This window comes from Panthera tigris, chromosome D1, assembly GCF_018350195.1.
Source record: "Panthera tigris isolate Pti1 chromosome D1, P.tigris_Pti1_mat1.1, whole genome shotgun sequence".
NCBI classification, from domain to species: domain Eukaryota; kingdom Metazoa; phylum Chordata; class Mammalia; order Carnivora; family Felidae; genus Panthera; species Panthera tigris.
The window spans coordinates 30,204,435-30,220,948 of NC_056669.1; positions in this window are offsets into that span (position 1 = coordinate 30,204,435).

Here is a 16,514-nt window from a genome sequence, read left to right on the forward strand (position 1 = left end):
CCATCAAGATGATAATGAGGGGGATATTCAGAACAACTTCGTACCAATAACTTCCACTTTCATCTTAGATGAAAGACATAAACTACCACAGCTCACTCAAGAAGGAATAGATAGCCAGAATAGCCCTATATCTATTAAGGAAATTAAATTTGTATGCAAAACCCTCCACAAAAACAAAACCCCAGGCCCATATGGTTTCACTGGCAAATTCCACCAAGCATTTAATAAATAATACAAGTTTCTGCACAACCTTTACCAGAAAATATAAGCAAACTCTTCCAAATGACAAAGCCAGCATTACCTTAGTAATATTAAACCAGAAAAATACATTACAAAAGTTTAATGTCAATAGAATCCAACTAATTAATGTTCATTATATGGATTATATGGATTGTTTTTATATTTATTTTATTTTGGTGATGTATCTGAAAACTTTTTGCCTAACCCAAGGTATCTTATCTTTCCTTTAGAAGTTTAGTGATTTAGGGGTGCCTGGATGGTTCAGTTGGTTAAGCATCCCACTCTTGGTTTCAGCTCAGTTCACGGTCTTCGGTTTCATGGGTTCCAGCCCCACATCAGGCTTCAGCGCGGAGACTGCTTGGGATTTTCTGTCTCCCTCTCTCTCTACCCCTCCCCCACTCATGTTGCTTCTGTCTCTCTCAAAATAAATGAATCAATAAACAAAAAAGGTTTAGTGATTTACACAAAATGTCCAATAAAATGTACACTGCATTTCTGATTTGTTTCCAGAATACATAAATAACATTCAAAGCACATGGGAAAAAAATCCAAATTAAAAAAGACAAAAGATATGAACAGACACTTCATCAAGTGGATGTCAAATAAGCATATGAAAAGATGCTCAAAATCATTAGTCATTAGGGAAACCAAAATGAAAACCACGACAAGGTGCCATTATATATCTATTAGAATGCCCAAAATTATAAAGCTTACCCATACTATATGTTGGTGAGAATGTGGAGCCACTGGAACTCTCATACAATAATTACTTTGTCATAAAATTCTTCAATACTGGAGATGATGGATTAATATTTTGAAATTTTTTTTTTAATGTTTATTTCTTTACTTGAAAGGGGGGGGGGAGAGAGAAAGAGAGTGTGTGTGCGCGCGCGCGCATGCGCGCGCGCGCACACAACAGGGGAAGGGCAGAAAGAGGGAGACAGAGAATCCCAGGCAGGCTCTGCACTGGGGCTCAAACCCATAAACTGTGAAATCATGACCTGAGCTGAAATCAAGAGTTGCTCAACTGACTAAGCCACTCAGATGCCCCTAGCTTTTTATTTTAAAAGAACTTGAGGCTTTAGAAGAGTTACAAAGACAGAAAAGAAAGTTTCCTGTTCCCTTTACCCAGCTTTCCCTAAAGTTAAAATTTGCCTAAATGTGATAAAATTAACAAAATTAATAAATTAACAATGATACAATATTATTAAATATATAAATTATTTATGCATCACCAGTTCTTGGAGTAATGTCCATTTTGCTGCTGTTCTGGATCTGACCCAAGATCCCACATTGCATTTAGATGTCCTTCCTCTTTAGTTTCTTTCAGTCTGACAATCCTTTGGTCTTTCCTTGTCTTTTCATAACCATACACTTTAGGAGCATACTAGTCAGGCATTTTATAGAATTTCCTCGGTTTGGCTTTGTCTGATGTTTTCTAATAATTCAATTGGGGCTATAGGATTTGGGGAAGAATATCACAGAAGTGATGTGCTCTTTTTAATGCATCATGTATCAGTAGTAAATAATGTTGATACATTACTTGCTTACGGTGGTGTCTTCCAGGTGTTTTCCACTACAAAGTTATTCCATTTGTCATTAATAAGGTTTGGAGTTGTCCCTTATCTCTCCATTTTGGCACATGAGCTCTTTCATACAGCCATCCTCTGAAGTCATCCTTTTCTTTTTAATCCATTATCCCCCCCAAGAGTTTTTCTTTCCTGATTTTATTTCTTACATCCTTAGATTCTTCTGCACTGCTGTCTTTGTGGTGCCCCTACAGGCTGAAGTTTCACTCCTCTATTGCTTCTTCTATGTCTCTCAGCTTTTCTATTTCTTTGTTCTTATTACTTTCTTTCTCAGATATGTCCTAAGTCTGATATTCCAAATCACTAATTCATTCCTCAGCTATACCTTTCTTGCTCAATAACCCATCATTATCCACCTATTATGTATTTCATACCTAAATTTTTACTTTGACTATTTTATGTTTTCCTGTTCTTGTTTTATGTTTTCTCTTTTAGTATAGTTATTATTAGGCTCTTTTAAAACCTTGGTCCATATATTCTAATATTTGTGCTTCTGATAGAATCTGCAATACACTATTCTTTTTTTTTTTTTAATTTTTTTTTCAACATTTTTTATTTATTTTTGGGACAGAGAGAGACAGAGCATGAACGGGGGAGGGGCAGAGAGAGAGGGAGACACAGAATCGGAAACAGGCTCCAGGCTCCGAGCCATCAGTCCAGAGCCTGACGCGGGGCTCGAACTCACGGACCGCGAGATCGTGACCTGGCTGAAGTCGGACGCTTAACCGACTGTGCCACCCAGGCGCCCCTGCAATACACTATTCTTAATGCCATTTTCTTCAAGCTATATTTCTCAAAGACTCATTATTTTGACTAGTGACCTCCTTTTTCCCAGAGTTATTAGCTCTCTGCCAAACAATGAGTGTGGGCAAGCCAGAATCCCAGACAATATTAGCCTAATTAACCCAGATGAATGAGTCCCAGATTGGAGAAACTTAGGTACCAGTGAAAAATAGTCCACTACTCCCAAAACCAACCACCTAGGTCAAGTTTTATTTTCTGCCAACCAAAAGAAACATCAGTAAAGGGGGACACTCCTTATATAATAATTCACCATGGGGTAGGGGAGGGGAGTGGGGAAGGTTAGATGAAAAGAAGTAAGAAGCAACTGCCCCAAGTACAAGTCCCCACCTATTTTGTCAGTTCTTAATAAGCACAAAGCTTTTGTGCTGTACTAATTTATTCTTGAGAACACCTAGGCTAGAACTTGAGTTTCCATAAGTGTGGGACAGGTTCTGTATTTCCTGAAGCAATGATGGAAGAGAAGCAAAAGCAACCTCAAAAGGAGTTCTTATCTTCCCACTGCTGTGCTGGCTGTCCTGTAATCCCAAGAATTTCTCAGTTTTCTCTCTAACTTGCGATTTTCACTCTAGATCAAGTTTCTCAACGTCAGCACCACTGATATTTTGGGCCAAATAATTCTTTGTTGTGTTCAGCTGCCTTATACATTATGGTATCCCTGTAGCATAGCTGGCTTGTACTCACTATGAGTCAGTTCCATCTCCCCCACAGCTAAGACAATCAAAAATGTCTCCAGATATTGCCAAAGGTCCCTATGAGTGTGTGTGCGTGTGTGTGTATGTATGGTGGGGAATGGGGAGGGAGAATGATCCTTGGTTGAGAACCACTGCTTTTAAGTTCCTCAGGGTTTTGAAGGCATGAGTCTGCACTCATGCTAGTTTGTTGTCTTGGTAGGAACTGCTAAAGAACAATCTCTTCACCTGGTAGTTATTCAGTAGGTATTGCTTCTCTTCCTCCTGTGCCCATTCCCCTAAGGTAATGAGGTAAAAAAAAAATCAGGTCTTAAATCAGACCCACAATGATGCTAGGGACAACTAAGGGCATTAAATATAGGGGAGGTCATTGACCATAGCCTTTGAGGATGCACAGTCCTGCAGTACCTTGAGGACAGGGGCTTCTCTGCCAACAGATGGTGCAGGGTCCACTAGTCACTGCCAATCAGACTTCCCTGTCTCCTAAGACCCAGTGCAGTCATGGGAGCCGAGAAGTCCATACTGGACAGCTCACGGCATCAGCTGATGGGCTGTCTCACTTGGGCAATGCTTGGGCTTCAGCTCTCCTGCATTTAATTGGTATTAAAGATTTAAAAAGCAAATTACCAAAGCAATCACACAGAATCCACTTGTCTATATCTCGCTACGGCTCCCAAGCAGTTTGATATTTACTGTCAGCTGGCATTTAATTACTCAGCCAGATTTGGAGGCCATAATTGACAGAATGCTGAAGACTAATTCTTTAAAAGGACGCTTTTCCCATACAAGAACACTTGGGCTCAGAGGTGACGCTGTCTTCCTGTTCCAAAGATCAGGGAGACAGACATCAGAACAGATTGATTCCTTCTCCCTCACTCCTCCCTACTGTTCCCTAGTTGATTTAGGCCCTCATGCCTGCTGGAGCCAGTAGGGAAAAGCAGATGAGACACTGAGACATGAAACATTTCCCCTTTCTGGTTGCCAAATCCAACCTGGTCCTGATTCTATAGAAAACACCCATAACCAGGAGAAGGAGCAGGCCCTCAAGGATGAACTACACAGCCAGCCAAGAGAACCATATCTTTGCCCAGTACAAAGGCAAAAACCCCAAGTATTTGAGGAGCATCACAGTACCACTGACTATTTGGTTACATATTTCTGAAATGTCACTGCATGTTGTAAAATTCCCCACCTCACCCTTGCTGCCCACATGTCATACCAGTGCACGTTGTTTTAACTTCCTAATCCTGCATCAATTACCTCATGTACCACTTAATAATTTAGACATCTCAAACTAGACTGGGCTCAGCAGTATAAAATACTGGAAAGAGGGCAATGAAGTTTTAAGGAAATATGGAAAAAATAGTAACAGATCAGCTATTTCCCTTTCTTCTCGTTCAAGGTTGCTGTCCAATACAGCTCAGTGCTGAATTAAAAACACATAAATCTTAATACAAAGAAAGAAGCTGTTAGCACATTTATCCAAGCTTCTTCTTCTTCTTCTTCTTTTATTATTATAATTAATAATACCAAAACTCTAAAAGAGGTAAATTTTTCAAAAAGGAGAAATAAAATGTTTTTGAATATTCCTACTTTCAACTAATGGTTCATCAAGGTTAACCACCCATCTGAGTAAATGAGCTTTTGTTTTCCGGGATTTTTTTTTCCTTAAACATAGAGACTCAAGAAAAAAAAATACTGAAAAAAAGGAAAAGGCTGAGAAAAAAGGCTGACTTTGGAGGGATTGTTTCATTTTGAAATGTGTGCTCTCTACCATGAGTTTATCCTAGTCTCAGCTCCCACTGGGCACTCAAATCTCTGTCTTTCCTTTTCAACATTACAAAACTGTAGGTTCTGTTGCAGTCATATTTGAATCTGTGCAAGCTAAACTCTCCAGGCCTGGATGAAATAGCATGCTTAGGAATTTTATGAACCAGATTTTCATACAAATCCACCTAGCTTTCTGTGCAGAGAGACCAACTGGGGCTACTGTGGATGTCCCATTTAAAGAAGAGAGCTAGGGGGTCTGGGCTTCCACTGGCAGTGCACCTGAGCAGGATCACATGTGGCAGGTGCTCCAGTGCAACACCAGTCAGATGGATTAGGTACCTGGATTTGCTCCAACAACTGTGACTGCACACTCTCCAAGCCAAACCCCTGCCCTGATTTCTCTTCACACACCTTTTCTTTTTTTTTCTTTTTTTTTTAATGTTTATTTATTTTTGAGACAGAGAGAGACAGAGCATGAACAGGGGAGGGGCAGAGAGAGAGGGAGACACAGAATCTGAAACAGGCTCCAGGCTCTGAGCTGTCAGCAGAGAGCCCATCGCGGGGCTTGAACTCACGGACTGTGAGATCATGACCTGAGCCGAAGTCAGATGCTTAACCGACCAAGCCACCCAGGCGCTCCTTCACACATCTTTTCTCAAAGTGTTTTTCCCAGAAACTTCCATGGGCATGGCCTCCATTAAGATCTAGCAGTCCTAAAGGGAGTTTATATGTAACTGCCTGATTGCCTGTTTTAAGAAATTAATAACAGCAAATATCATCTATTCTTTCAAAATATCTTTGTGTTACTACATGATGTCTGCTCATACACAGGTTATGGCAAGCACCTCACTCCATTTTCACACATTGTGTTCACTCTGGGGCTTCCTAGCTTTGGGAAGTGAAGCTGTCACCCTCTTTTCTGACTCACACATCTGGAGGCAGTTTTAATTCTTGGTCCCAACCTACCAGACTGGCATGCTGACATTCAGGCCTCAAAAAGAATATATGCTTTAAAACACCACACACACACACACACACACACTAACGTTATTAATAAACATCCATCTAAAAATATAAGTACAAGAATTCTCATTTAAAAAAAAATAAAGCAAAAATACAATTCCAATCCCTATTCACATTTTGATGCATTTTCTTCTGATATTTTTTAAAATAAATTTTTGCATTAATGATTACAAATTTATTTTTGTGTTCTGCATTTTTACCTAAATTTTTTTACATTTCCCCATTGAAAAGTACTCAAAAGGTCCATTTTAAGTTGAAACATAATATTTCCATAGAATAAAGTCACCCTCATTTATTTAATCATTCTCCTATTGTTGGGCATGTAGGTAGTTCCATTTATTTCATTATAAAGAATAACTTGGAATGAACATCTTTAGACATAAATCTTTGACCTTATCATTGATTACATTCTCAAGTTTCTAAGAGTGGAATTATTGAGTCAAAGGATATGAAGGTATTTAAGCTCTTAAAATAAATTGCCAAATTTATATCCAGTAAGGTTGCTTCAATTATACTCCCAACAATATGTATTATCTTCACTTTTAAGTCTTTAATAATCAAATAGGCCCAAATTGATGTATAGTCAAAGTTATTGATCTGTTTCTTGGCAATCTTTTTTACCATCCCAAAGCTAAGAAAAACCATCCTCATTCAGAAGACAGAAAAATAGCCATATATATACTATTGGGTTTTTTTCAAGGGTTCATTCTCTTACATTAAACTCTAAAATTTATGTGAAATTAGTGAATGTAGAAGGAGAGCCTCTTTTTTGGAGGGTGGGGCCTCCATTCCCCATTCCTTCATGCTTCCATGGGGACAGTGCTCTTCCTCCTGCTCTTCTGCCCAAATCCTTACTGCATATGGTGACAATTCTGTTGGTGCATGTGGAAGAAGCTGAGCCCTTCCCCTTGTCCTCCTCCATTTTGCTCTCCCACTGAAAGCTTTAATTCTGGTCTGCTGCTCCACAAGAGCAGCCCTTGCCCTCCCCCAAAGACTTGCAGCATTTAGTGCTGCCAGGGACTCACCTGGGCAAATCTATCCAGTCCAAGTGCAAAGTGTAGGAAACCCTGTTTTCCAAAAGATCTAGACCTACATTCTCCACCCAGTATTTACCAGGGACCAGCATAACATACTAATTTCCACCTTTCTGATTGTATGTCCATCACTCAATTCATTTTGACTGTAGGCAGTGAGAGGAGTTTATTTATTAAACACCCTAGTTCCCAAAATGTTAATATGTTTTTTTAAATAACTAGTCAGTATTTCCAACTAAATAATAGCTCCTTTCCTCACCAATCCATGAGTCTTCCTTCATTTCATATTTTTAGATATTTATATATTTAAGTTGAAGCAATTTAGTCTAGTCTATGTTCTATTTATGATATCTATTTATTCTATTCTACATTTTAGATGTATATATTTATGATATCATACAGATTTATAATATGTTTGATTATTTGTGCTTTGAAAGATGAAATGGTAATATTATTCATTTGATTTGCCAGAGAGTAGCACATAGGATGGTGACTCCCAAACTTTACTGCATGTTAAAATCATCTGGGGAGCTTGTAAAAAATAATGCTACTAAGATTGTACTCTAAGTCATCAACGAAATTGAATGTCTGCAGGTGGAATTCAGGCATTCAGATATTCTTTAAAATGTCCACGTGATTCCAATGTGCAGCAAAATTTAGGAACTACTATCTTAGGAAGAAACATTGATGTACGGTCAGGAGACCAGGAACCAAAGGTTTTAATGCCAATTCCTTCACTGCCCCCTCAGTCTTCACTTGTGCCACATGGGTATATTAATACTTTACCACTGTTTCCCACACTTAAAATATCTTCCATTAACAAAATAATTCATTTTCAATAGTTTGCACCACCCAAAAAAGAAATACACTGAATTAACTTTAGTTATAAACTTTGCTAGACAGTGCAAAGTATATTGATACAGAACTGGTTCCTGTTTTCCCAGAAGATTATATGCTAGAACAGACAATGGAAATGGAAACCAATCATAAACATAGACTGCATCACAAAAGCATGATGTTTAAACCTACAAATTAAAAATAAACCACGAAATAATTACAGTATGCATTTATTTTACCAATCAAAGTATTGTGACAAGTTCAAGGAAAATTTCTTTTTGGTTTATGAAATTTGCAGTCTTCAAGTTGGTTCAGACTACTGGGGAAAAAAACTAGAATTTATATAGCAAATTTCTCTTAAGGAGTCATCTCCACCCCCAGCCCCAAATGTGCATCTACAGTTTTAGCTTTCTGTGTCTCTCATTACATCTCTGTGGACCAGAACCCCTGTAGCTTCCTCAGCACCCTGTTGTTGGAAGTGTCTGTGGGGGCAGAACTTCGGCATAATGCCCCAACACCCTCTGAGAGCCCCAGGAGCTTCTATTATCCTCCAGGGCTTCTGTGTCCAAAGAAAGATCCCCAATCTGGCCTCTTTCTCTGAATCTTGCCCACACTGGACTCTGTGCTGGTTGCAATTCACAGTCACTTCATTGTAGTTCAAAGAAACTTGCCCCCATGCTTCCAGTTCTGCCCTTCACATTGCCCTACACACCAACATCCTGCCCAGTGTTCAGCTCTGGGCTTGAGCTGTCCTTCTCCACATTCTCACCTGGATCCCCTTTCCCTGGCTCAGCATTTTCCTCTGCTCCTTGCATGCTATTAAGCAGAGGTACAGCTGAGCCAACCCCTCAAAGGGGACTGTAAACTGGCCTGTGACTGACCCCAGCAAGTCCTCCCTGTTTGGAGCTCATGTCACTCAATTATAGCTTTTTCTTTTGCACTTTTTTTGTACCTGTGTCAAATGAGACACTGTTGTCAGGATCTCTGGGTCCCCATTTTCTTTCCAACCAGTCCCCACCTAAGTATGGGAGCACCTCAGAGCTTTGTCCACATCTGTGTCCTGTGTTCATAGTCTGTTCCTGAGCTAGTTCGTTTACACTCATAGCATTTACAGTCACCCAATGACAAAGCTGTCAGTCTCCAGTATTCTCCAGAGCTTCAGGCCTGTATCTTTGCCAGAGACCTTCCCATTAGTGTTCTAAAGTCTTTATTTTCAAAGATTCCAAGGCCAAATGCTTTCACTTCCCCTGTTCCTCTGGTGACACCCTTGCCTCCTTTAATGACTCAACTTAGCTCCTTCAACCATGGCCAGAAGCAAGGTATTTTAGTAATAATAATAACAACAAGTGACAGTCCCATTTGTGGGGCACTTACTGTGGGGCCAGGCACCACACTGAGCTCTGTACATAAATCACAGCATTTAGTTCCTAGAGCCACCCTGCCAGGGAGGCAACACCACCTCCATTTTTACAGCATAGACAGGCTACAAACCTTGCTCCAGGCAACATGCAGACTAATATACAGTCTCCAAGTCCAGGTTGTGCCAGGTGCTGAGTTCCCATTACCCTCCCAGAACCCAATGAGGAGAGTGTGTGGGCACTGCAGACATCTCCCCAGTATTTATTACATTCTAGATGATTTAAGCCAGTGTGACACATCTCTCCCTTTGTGGTATTTAGTTCAGGGATGGGCATTCCCCCTAAAAAAGGTATGTTGAAATCCTAACTCCCAGGATCTCAGAATGTGATCTTATTTGAGATAGTAATCAAATTAAAATGAGGTCATTAAGGTAGACCTTTATCCAATATGACTGGTGTCATTATAAAGAAGGGAAATTTGGGCACAGAGACAGCACACAGGGAGAATCTGGTATGAAGATAGGAGGTAGGCTGCCAAGAGAGAAGGAACTACCAGAAGCTAGGAGAAAAGACTGGAAAGAATCTTTCCCTAGAGCCTTCCAAGGGACTGTGGCCTTGTCCATACCTTAATTTTGGACTTCTGAAGCCTCCTACTTTGTGGTCCTTTAGTACAGCGGTCCCAGGAAACTAATCCAGTTGTCCTTGGCCACTTTAGGATAATGACACAGGAGAAGAAAGCTATTCAGGAATTCTGAGAAGTCACTCCCCTTCTGCTGGTTGTGAAAGTTGATGCCAGCGACTATTAACTATTGCACAAGCATGAGGGAATCGCTACACAGTGGGCCAGAGTTCCTGGCCTCCTGCACCTGAGTCTGCCCCCATTTCAAACCTCCTGCCTTTGACAGGACCCTTTCTGCCCAGTGATGGCAGCAACATACCTAATGTCCCTATTTTTAGAGGACTTAGAGGTGAAGTATCCTGACCAGGGGCCCACAATGAATACATGGCAGAAGTAAGACTTGAGCTCAAGTCTATCTACACCCAGATTCAGTGCTCTCATGCACTATGCAATATTGATTTCTATTTCATAAAAGGGATATTTTGGCATCAAGGGCTGCTCAAGGCAGTAGATCGTTATTCTTAGCTCCTCACCTTACTTCCTTCAAATTTTAGCTCAATCTTCCCTTTGTTCCCTTGCCTCAATTCTAATGCAAATATGCTGTTCTCCTTAATCCTTGGTCCTTTCCTTCAGGCATAACACTGACCTTCTGGCCCCACTCCCCTTTGTCTTTTCCTTCCCCTGCCACTGGAGCCTTAGCCCAGGCTGAGCCACTTCCTCCTCCTCCACCAGGCTTGCCCTTTACCAGGCTGTCCCAAGAGAGAAAGAAGAAACTCCTTCTGCACCCCCAATGCACTATGGAGTTATTATGACACATTTGTTCCCATGCTAGATTGCAGTCACCTTGAGGACAGGGGTCATTATATCTTTGAATCTTTTAATCCTGATTTGGATTTCAGGCCACTTGAAAATCAAGTCAGTATCTCATCATTTTGCCAAATCACACATTACCTATTCATTTAGCAAATATTTGAGCCTCTACTGTATGTGAGGCACCATTTTTGACAGGATAACAAAGGTCCCTGTCCACACTGAGCTAACTGGAGAGAGACAGACAGACAGAGACAGAGACAGATACAGAATGAGAAAGAAAGAGAGAGAGAGAGAGAGAGAGGTGCACACCAGACTTATTTAAGGAAAAAGAAATGGTTCCATGTTTGGCACATGGAGTTGTAAAACATGAAACTAGAGAGAGTAAACATCAGGACCTGGGCTCCTTATAAGCCATGTTAATTGCCTGTTACATAACATGTATTTAAAACCCTTTCATATATTAAGTGTTACTCATTCACACTAAAATACATATGAATAGAGTTTCCTTTCACCACCAGAAGGGGAATTAGCAGCCCAAAAGATGCTGGGGCAGCAAAACAAGTGAAGGGACAGATGCCCCCTTTAAGTCAGGGCTCTTCTCCTTCCCCACCCCAATCCTTTGGCGGCAAGTTCTGCTATCTGGGAAAGAGATAAAAATCTGACTCTGCAAAAGCTGTTTCCTATCAGCTTTGCTGGGCTTGGCCCTGACCCTGCTGAGCTGTAGGGCATTGAGCTGTGTAAGAACCATGTTGGAAGTGACTCCTTTGATGTTTTCAAAGGTCGGAGCACATCTCTCCCCTTTTGGAGTGTCACTCAGCTGTAGGTAGAGAATGTTTCAGCTGCTGGGAGAGCCAATTAGAGCCAATTAGAGCCCAACTAACCTCTCCTGACACCGAAACTCCTTGTAGAACTTGCCTGTTTCTTGCAAAAATAGTGTGCATCTAGCCCTAACTCCGGTGTGGAGTGTGCCTGATGACAGAAACCATGGGTAGCTTAGTCCTCGTCCACTCTGGCTGCACATTATGATCACCTAGCAGATTTTAATTGCCAACACCAAAACCCCATGCCCAGAGAGCCCAACTCAGTTGGTCTGGGTTAGAGGTCCAGGCAACAGTATTGTTTAAAAGATCCCCAGCATTGAAAAACAGTATATCTGAATTCACCTGAAACAGCTGGCTCTCTGAAATCCAACTTCTGCATCTCCCACTATAGACACATTTTTCTGGATATGTTGGCACCTGCTTCTATTACCATCAGGTCCTTATTTCATATTTCTTTATTATCCACTCCAATTTTCATTAACTCTTTCAGATATGTTCCTAATATAATTGCATTTTCATTTGATTTCATGCTTTCTTAACCAAATATTGTAGATATCGTGAACAAAGCAAGTGGACAAACTAAACGCTTTTTTTTTTTTACTTTTTGCTCAAGATAGTTGAAAACTATTTCTTTTTATCTAGTTAATGGGAAACTGAGTCCATACCATCTAGATATAAATTGGCATCTTTTACAATTATAGGCTCATGCTTGCTATGACTGTGGATATGTTCTTTTGTTTATCCATAAACATATATCATTATTTCTCATACATACACAAACACAACACACACACACACACACACACACACACACAATCTTCCAAAGCACTAAGGCTTTAAAAAGCAGATATTCAATAAGAATTCTTGCAGGAAGAAATTAATGAATACACACATGGATGGATGCACAGAAGCTGAAATTAAAAGATAAAAACTTTATTCACATATATAGATATATGGATATATCACATATGTAAATACAACTTTATTTCCAGTTGGCATATTATAAGAGGACATCTGTTATAAATTTCAAAGTCTTTATTCAATCAATGTATGTAAATAACTGATATATGCATATAGCAGGATATGAGTTTTAATTTTTTAAATCATAGTGAACCACATTGATGCTTTTAATAATGATTAAATAAGCAAAACTTAATTATGTTATTATTACTAAATGGGTATTTCCAAGATGAAACATAAAATGTAAAGGGGCCTGATTAGAATCTATGATTAGAAAAAAAAAGTCACTTCCAGAACAAATCAAGTTCCAGATCATGAGAATAGTATCAAACATCACAGACAATTAAGTCCAAAAGTTTTCAAAGATTTTGATTTGGCTTGTAGCAGCAGTTTCTTTAAACAAAACCCTAAGAAGAAAACCACTATATATAACCAGAATATAACCGCCTCTTTGAAGTGTTGGGGTGGGGTCTCAGAGCAGGTGGCCCCAGCTTCCCTCCAATCTAGAGGAGCACAGTTTGGAAACCATTAATCCCTTTAAATGATTCTCTTTCTTGGCTACACTTAAGAATGACTTGGCAGGGTTCTTTAAAAAACATCAATTCTAACTACCCAAAGCAATCTACATATTCAATGCAATCCCTATCAAAGTAACACCAGCATTCTTCACAGAGCTAGAAAAAATAATCCTAAAATTTGTATGGAATCAGAAAAGACCCCGAATAGCCAAAGCAATCTTGAAAAAGAAAACCAAAGCAGGAGGCATCACAATCCCAGACTTCAAGCTATACTACAAAGCAGTAATCATCAAGACAGTATGATACTGGCACAAGAACAGACACTCAGATCAATGGAACACAATAGAGAACCCAGAAATGGACCCACAAATGTATGGCCAACTAACCTTTAACAAAGCAGGAAAGAATATCCAATGGAACCAAGACAGTCTCTTCAGCAAGTGGTGCTGGGAAAACTGGACAGCGACATGCAGAAGAATGAACCTGGAACACTTTCTTACACCATACACAAAAATAAACTCAAAATGGATGAAAGGCCTAAATGTAAGACAGGAAGCCATCAAAATCCTCGAGGAGAAAGCAGGTAAAAACCTCTTTGATTTTGCCCACAGCAACTCCTTATTCAACACATCTCTGGAGGCAAGGGAAACAAAAGCAAAAATGAACTACTGGGACCTCATCAAAATAAAAATCTTCTCCACAGTGAAGGAAACAATCAGCAAAACTAAAAGGCAACCAACAGAATGGGAGAAGATATTTGCAAATGACATATCAGATAAAGGGTTAGTATCCAAAATCGATAAAGAACTTATCAAATTCAACACCCAAAAAATAAATAATCCAGTGAAGAAATGAGCAAAAGACATGAATAGACACTTCTCCAAGGAAGACATCTAGATGGCCAACCAATACATGCTCTACATCACTCATCATCATGGAAATACAAATCAAAACCACAATGAGATACCACCTCACACCTGTCACAATGACTAACATTAACTCAGGCAACAACAGATGTTGGTGAGGATGTGGAGAAAGAGGATCTTTTTTGCATTGTTGGTGGGAATGCAAGCTGGTGCAGTCACTCCAGAAAACAGTATGGAGTTTCCTTTGTGGCACCTGGGTGGCTCAGTCAGTTGAGCATCTGACTTCTGCTCAGGTTATGATCTCATGGTTCATGAGTTCCAGCCCCACATTGGACTCTGTGCCGATGGCTTGGAGCCTGGAGCCTGCTTCGGATTCTGTGTCTCCCTCTCTCTCTGCCCTCTGCCGCTCACACTGACTCTCTCTCTCAAAAATAAATAAACATTAAAAAAAAAGAAAAGAAAACAGTATGGACGTTCCTCAAAGAAACTAAAAATAGAACTAACCTATGACAGAGCAATTGCACTACTAGGCATTTATCCACAAGATACAGGTGTGCTGTTTCGAAGGGACACGTGCACCCCCATGTTTATAGCAGCACTATCAACAATAGCCAAAGTATGGGAAGAGCCCAAATGTCCATCGATGGATGAATGGAAAAAGATGTGGTATATATATATATATATATATATATATATATATATATATGCATATAATGGAATATTACTTGGCAATCAAAAAGAATGAAATCTTGCCATTTGCAACTATGTGGAACTGGAGGGTATTATGTTAAGTGAAATTAGTCAGAGAAAGACAAAAATCATATGACTTCACTCATATGAGGACTTTAAGAGACAAAACAGATGGACATAAGGGAAGGGAAACAAAAATAATATAAAAACAGGGAGGGGGACAAAACAGAAGAGGCTCATAAATATGGAGAACAAACTGAGGGTTACTGGAGGGGTTGTGGGAGGGGGCATGGGCTAAATGGGTAAGGGGCATTAAGGAATCTTCTCCTGAAATCATTGTTGCACTATATACTAACTAATTTGGGTATAAATTTTAAAAGATAAAAAATAAAATTAAAAGAAAGAAAGGATCACACACACACACACACACACACACACACACCACACAAAACATCAATTCTAGACCCCACCCTGAGGTGGAGCACTGTATTTTGCAAAAGCTCTCCTGGTGATTCTAGTATGCAACAGGGTTAGGAACCACTGATCTAGTACAACTCCTTTAACATACAAACAAAACACTAAATCCCAGTGAGGTATGGTGACATGGCAAGACAATACAGCTCGTGGGAAGTCATGCCACCAAGACTAGAACCCAGTGATCCTAAATTCTATTCCGCCAATGGTACTATGCTCCCAGTAGACCCTCAGAAAATCTTGCTCTCTGAGGGGATTGATGGATGGCCTCCAGAAAAGTCTGTTATTACCACAACAGGGAGAAGGAGATTTTAGCATGATCTCCCAGTCACAGACATCCAAATTTGCCCACAAGATATATAGTCATGAGAAACAGCAATCAGTCATGGAAAGTTCTCACTAGGAAAAAAGACTGAAGGAAGAATGGTCAGCAAGCACAGCTCTAATGAGGTTGTCTCTCAGGAGAAAAAGAGGACACGTGATTGGCACAGCAAATAACCTTAATAATAACAACAGGTGAGATGGATTGTTCTACACATATTCTCATTTAGTCTTTACAACAAACCAATGAAGTTGATAACCATTTAGATGAGGAAACTTAAACACTTAGCTCCTAAAGAGCTGTGGTCATTTGCCCAAGGGTAGAGAGCTTTGCCTGGCTGAGCTAACAGATAAACATGGGTCTGTCCAATTCAAGTGCCTGAGTTTTCAACCAGTAGAGTATAAAATGAAAAACATAAAATTACTCACATGCCTCAATTTTAGGTGCTCTCAACTTGAACCCAAAGTCCTGAAAGGATATTCCCATCTTTCCTTCATAAAATGTTGAGTCTTAGGCCAAGTTATACACAGTTTCACACCCAGAAAGCCCATCTCCTGGCTAGAAAAACCTTTCAAGCCTCCTTGAACAAAGCTTTGCTATAAATGACTCACATTAGCTCTCTTTGTTTTGTGTATTTATTTCTCTACTATTTACTCTCATTATCCAGAAATCTATATTTTAACCCTAATTGTCTCCCTGAGGTAATGATTAAGGCATGACTCTGAGATTTGCATTGCAAACACCATGAGGCCTTCAACAGGAGCAGATGAATGCTGAATTTGGCATCTAACGGCATTTATTGCTTCATTTTCATGTCTTCCCAGTTTCATTTTGGGCCAATTTTTTAAATATTTTTTTCAAGTTCCAAAAGGTTGGGGGGGTGGTATTCAGGATCATGATTTCAGGCCTACATTGACTCTACCCACTAGATCAAAACTGAGCTTTTTCTTCTTAAGACCATATCTTTGAATAAAAAACCCATGGATCAGTGCCTTATGTACATTTTACTAATGAATATTTATAGGACCACCCACAGAGTGTACAATTTCATACAAGCTACTCTATTTAGACAATGGCTATTTGGGAA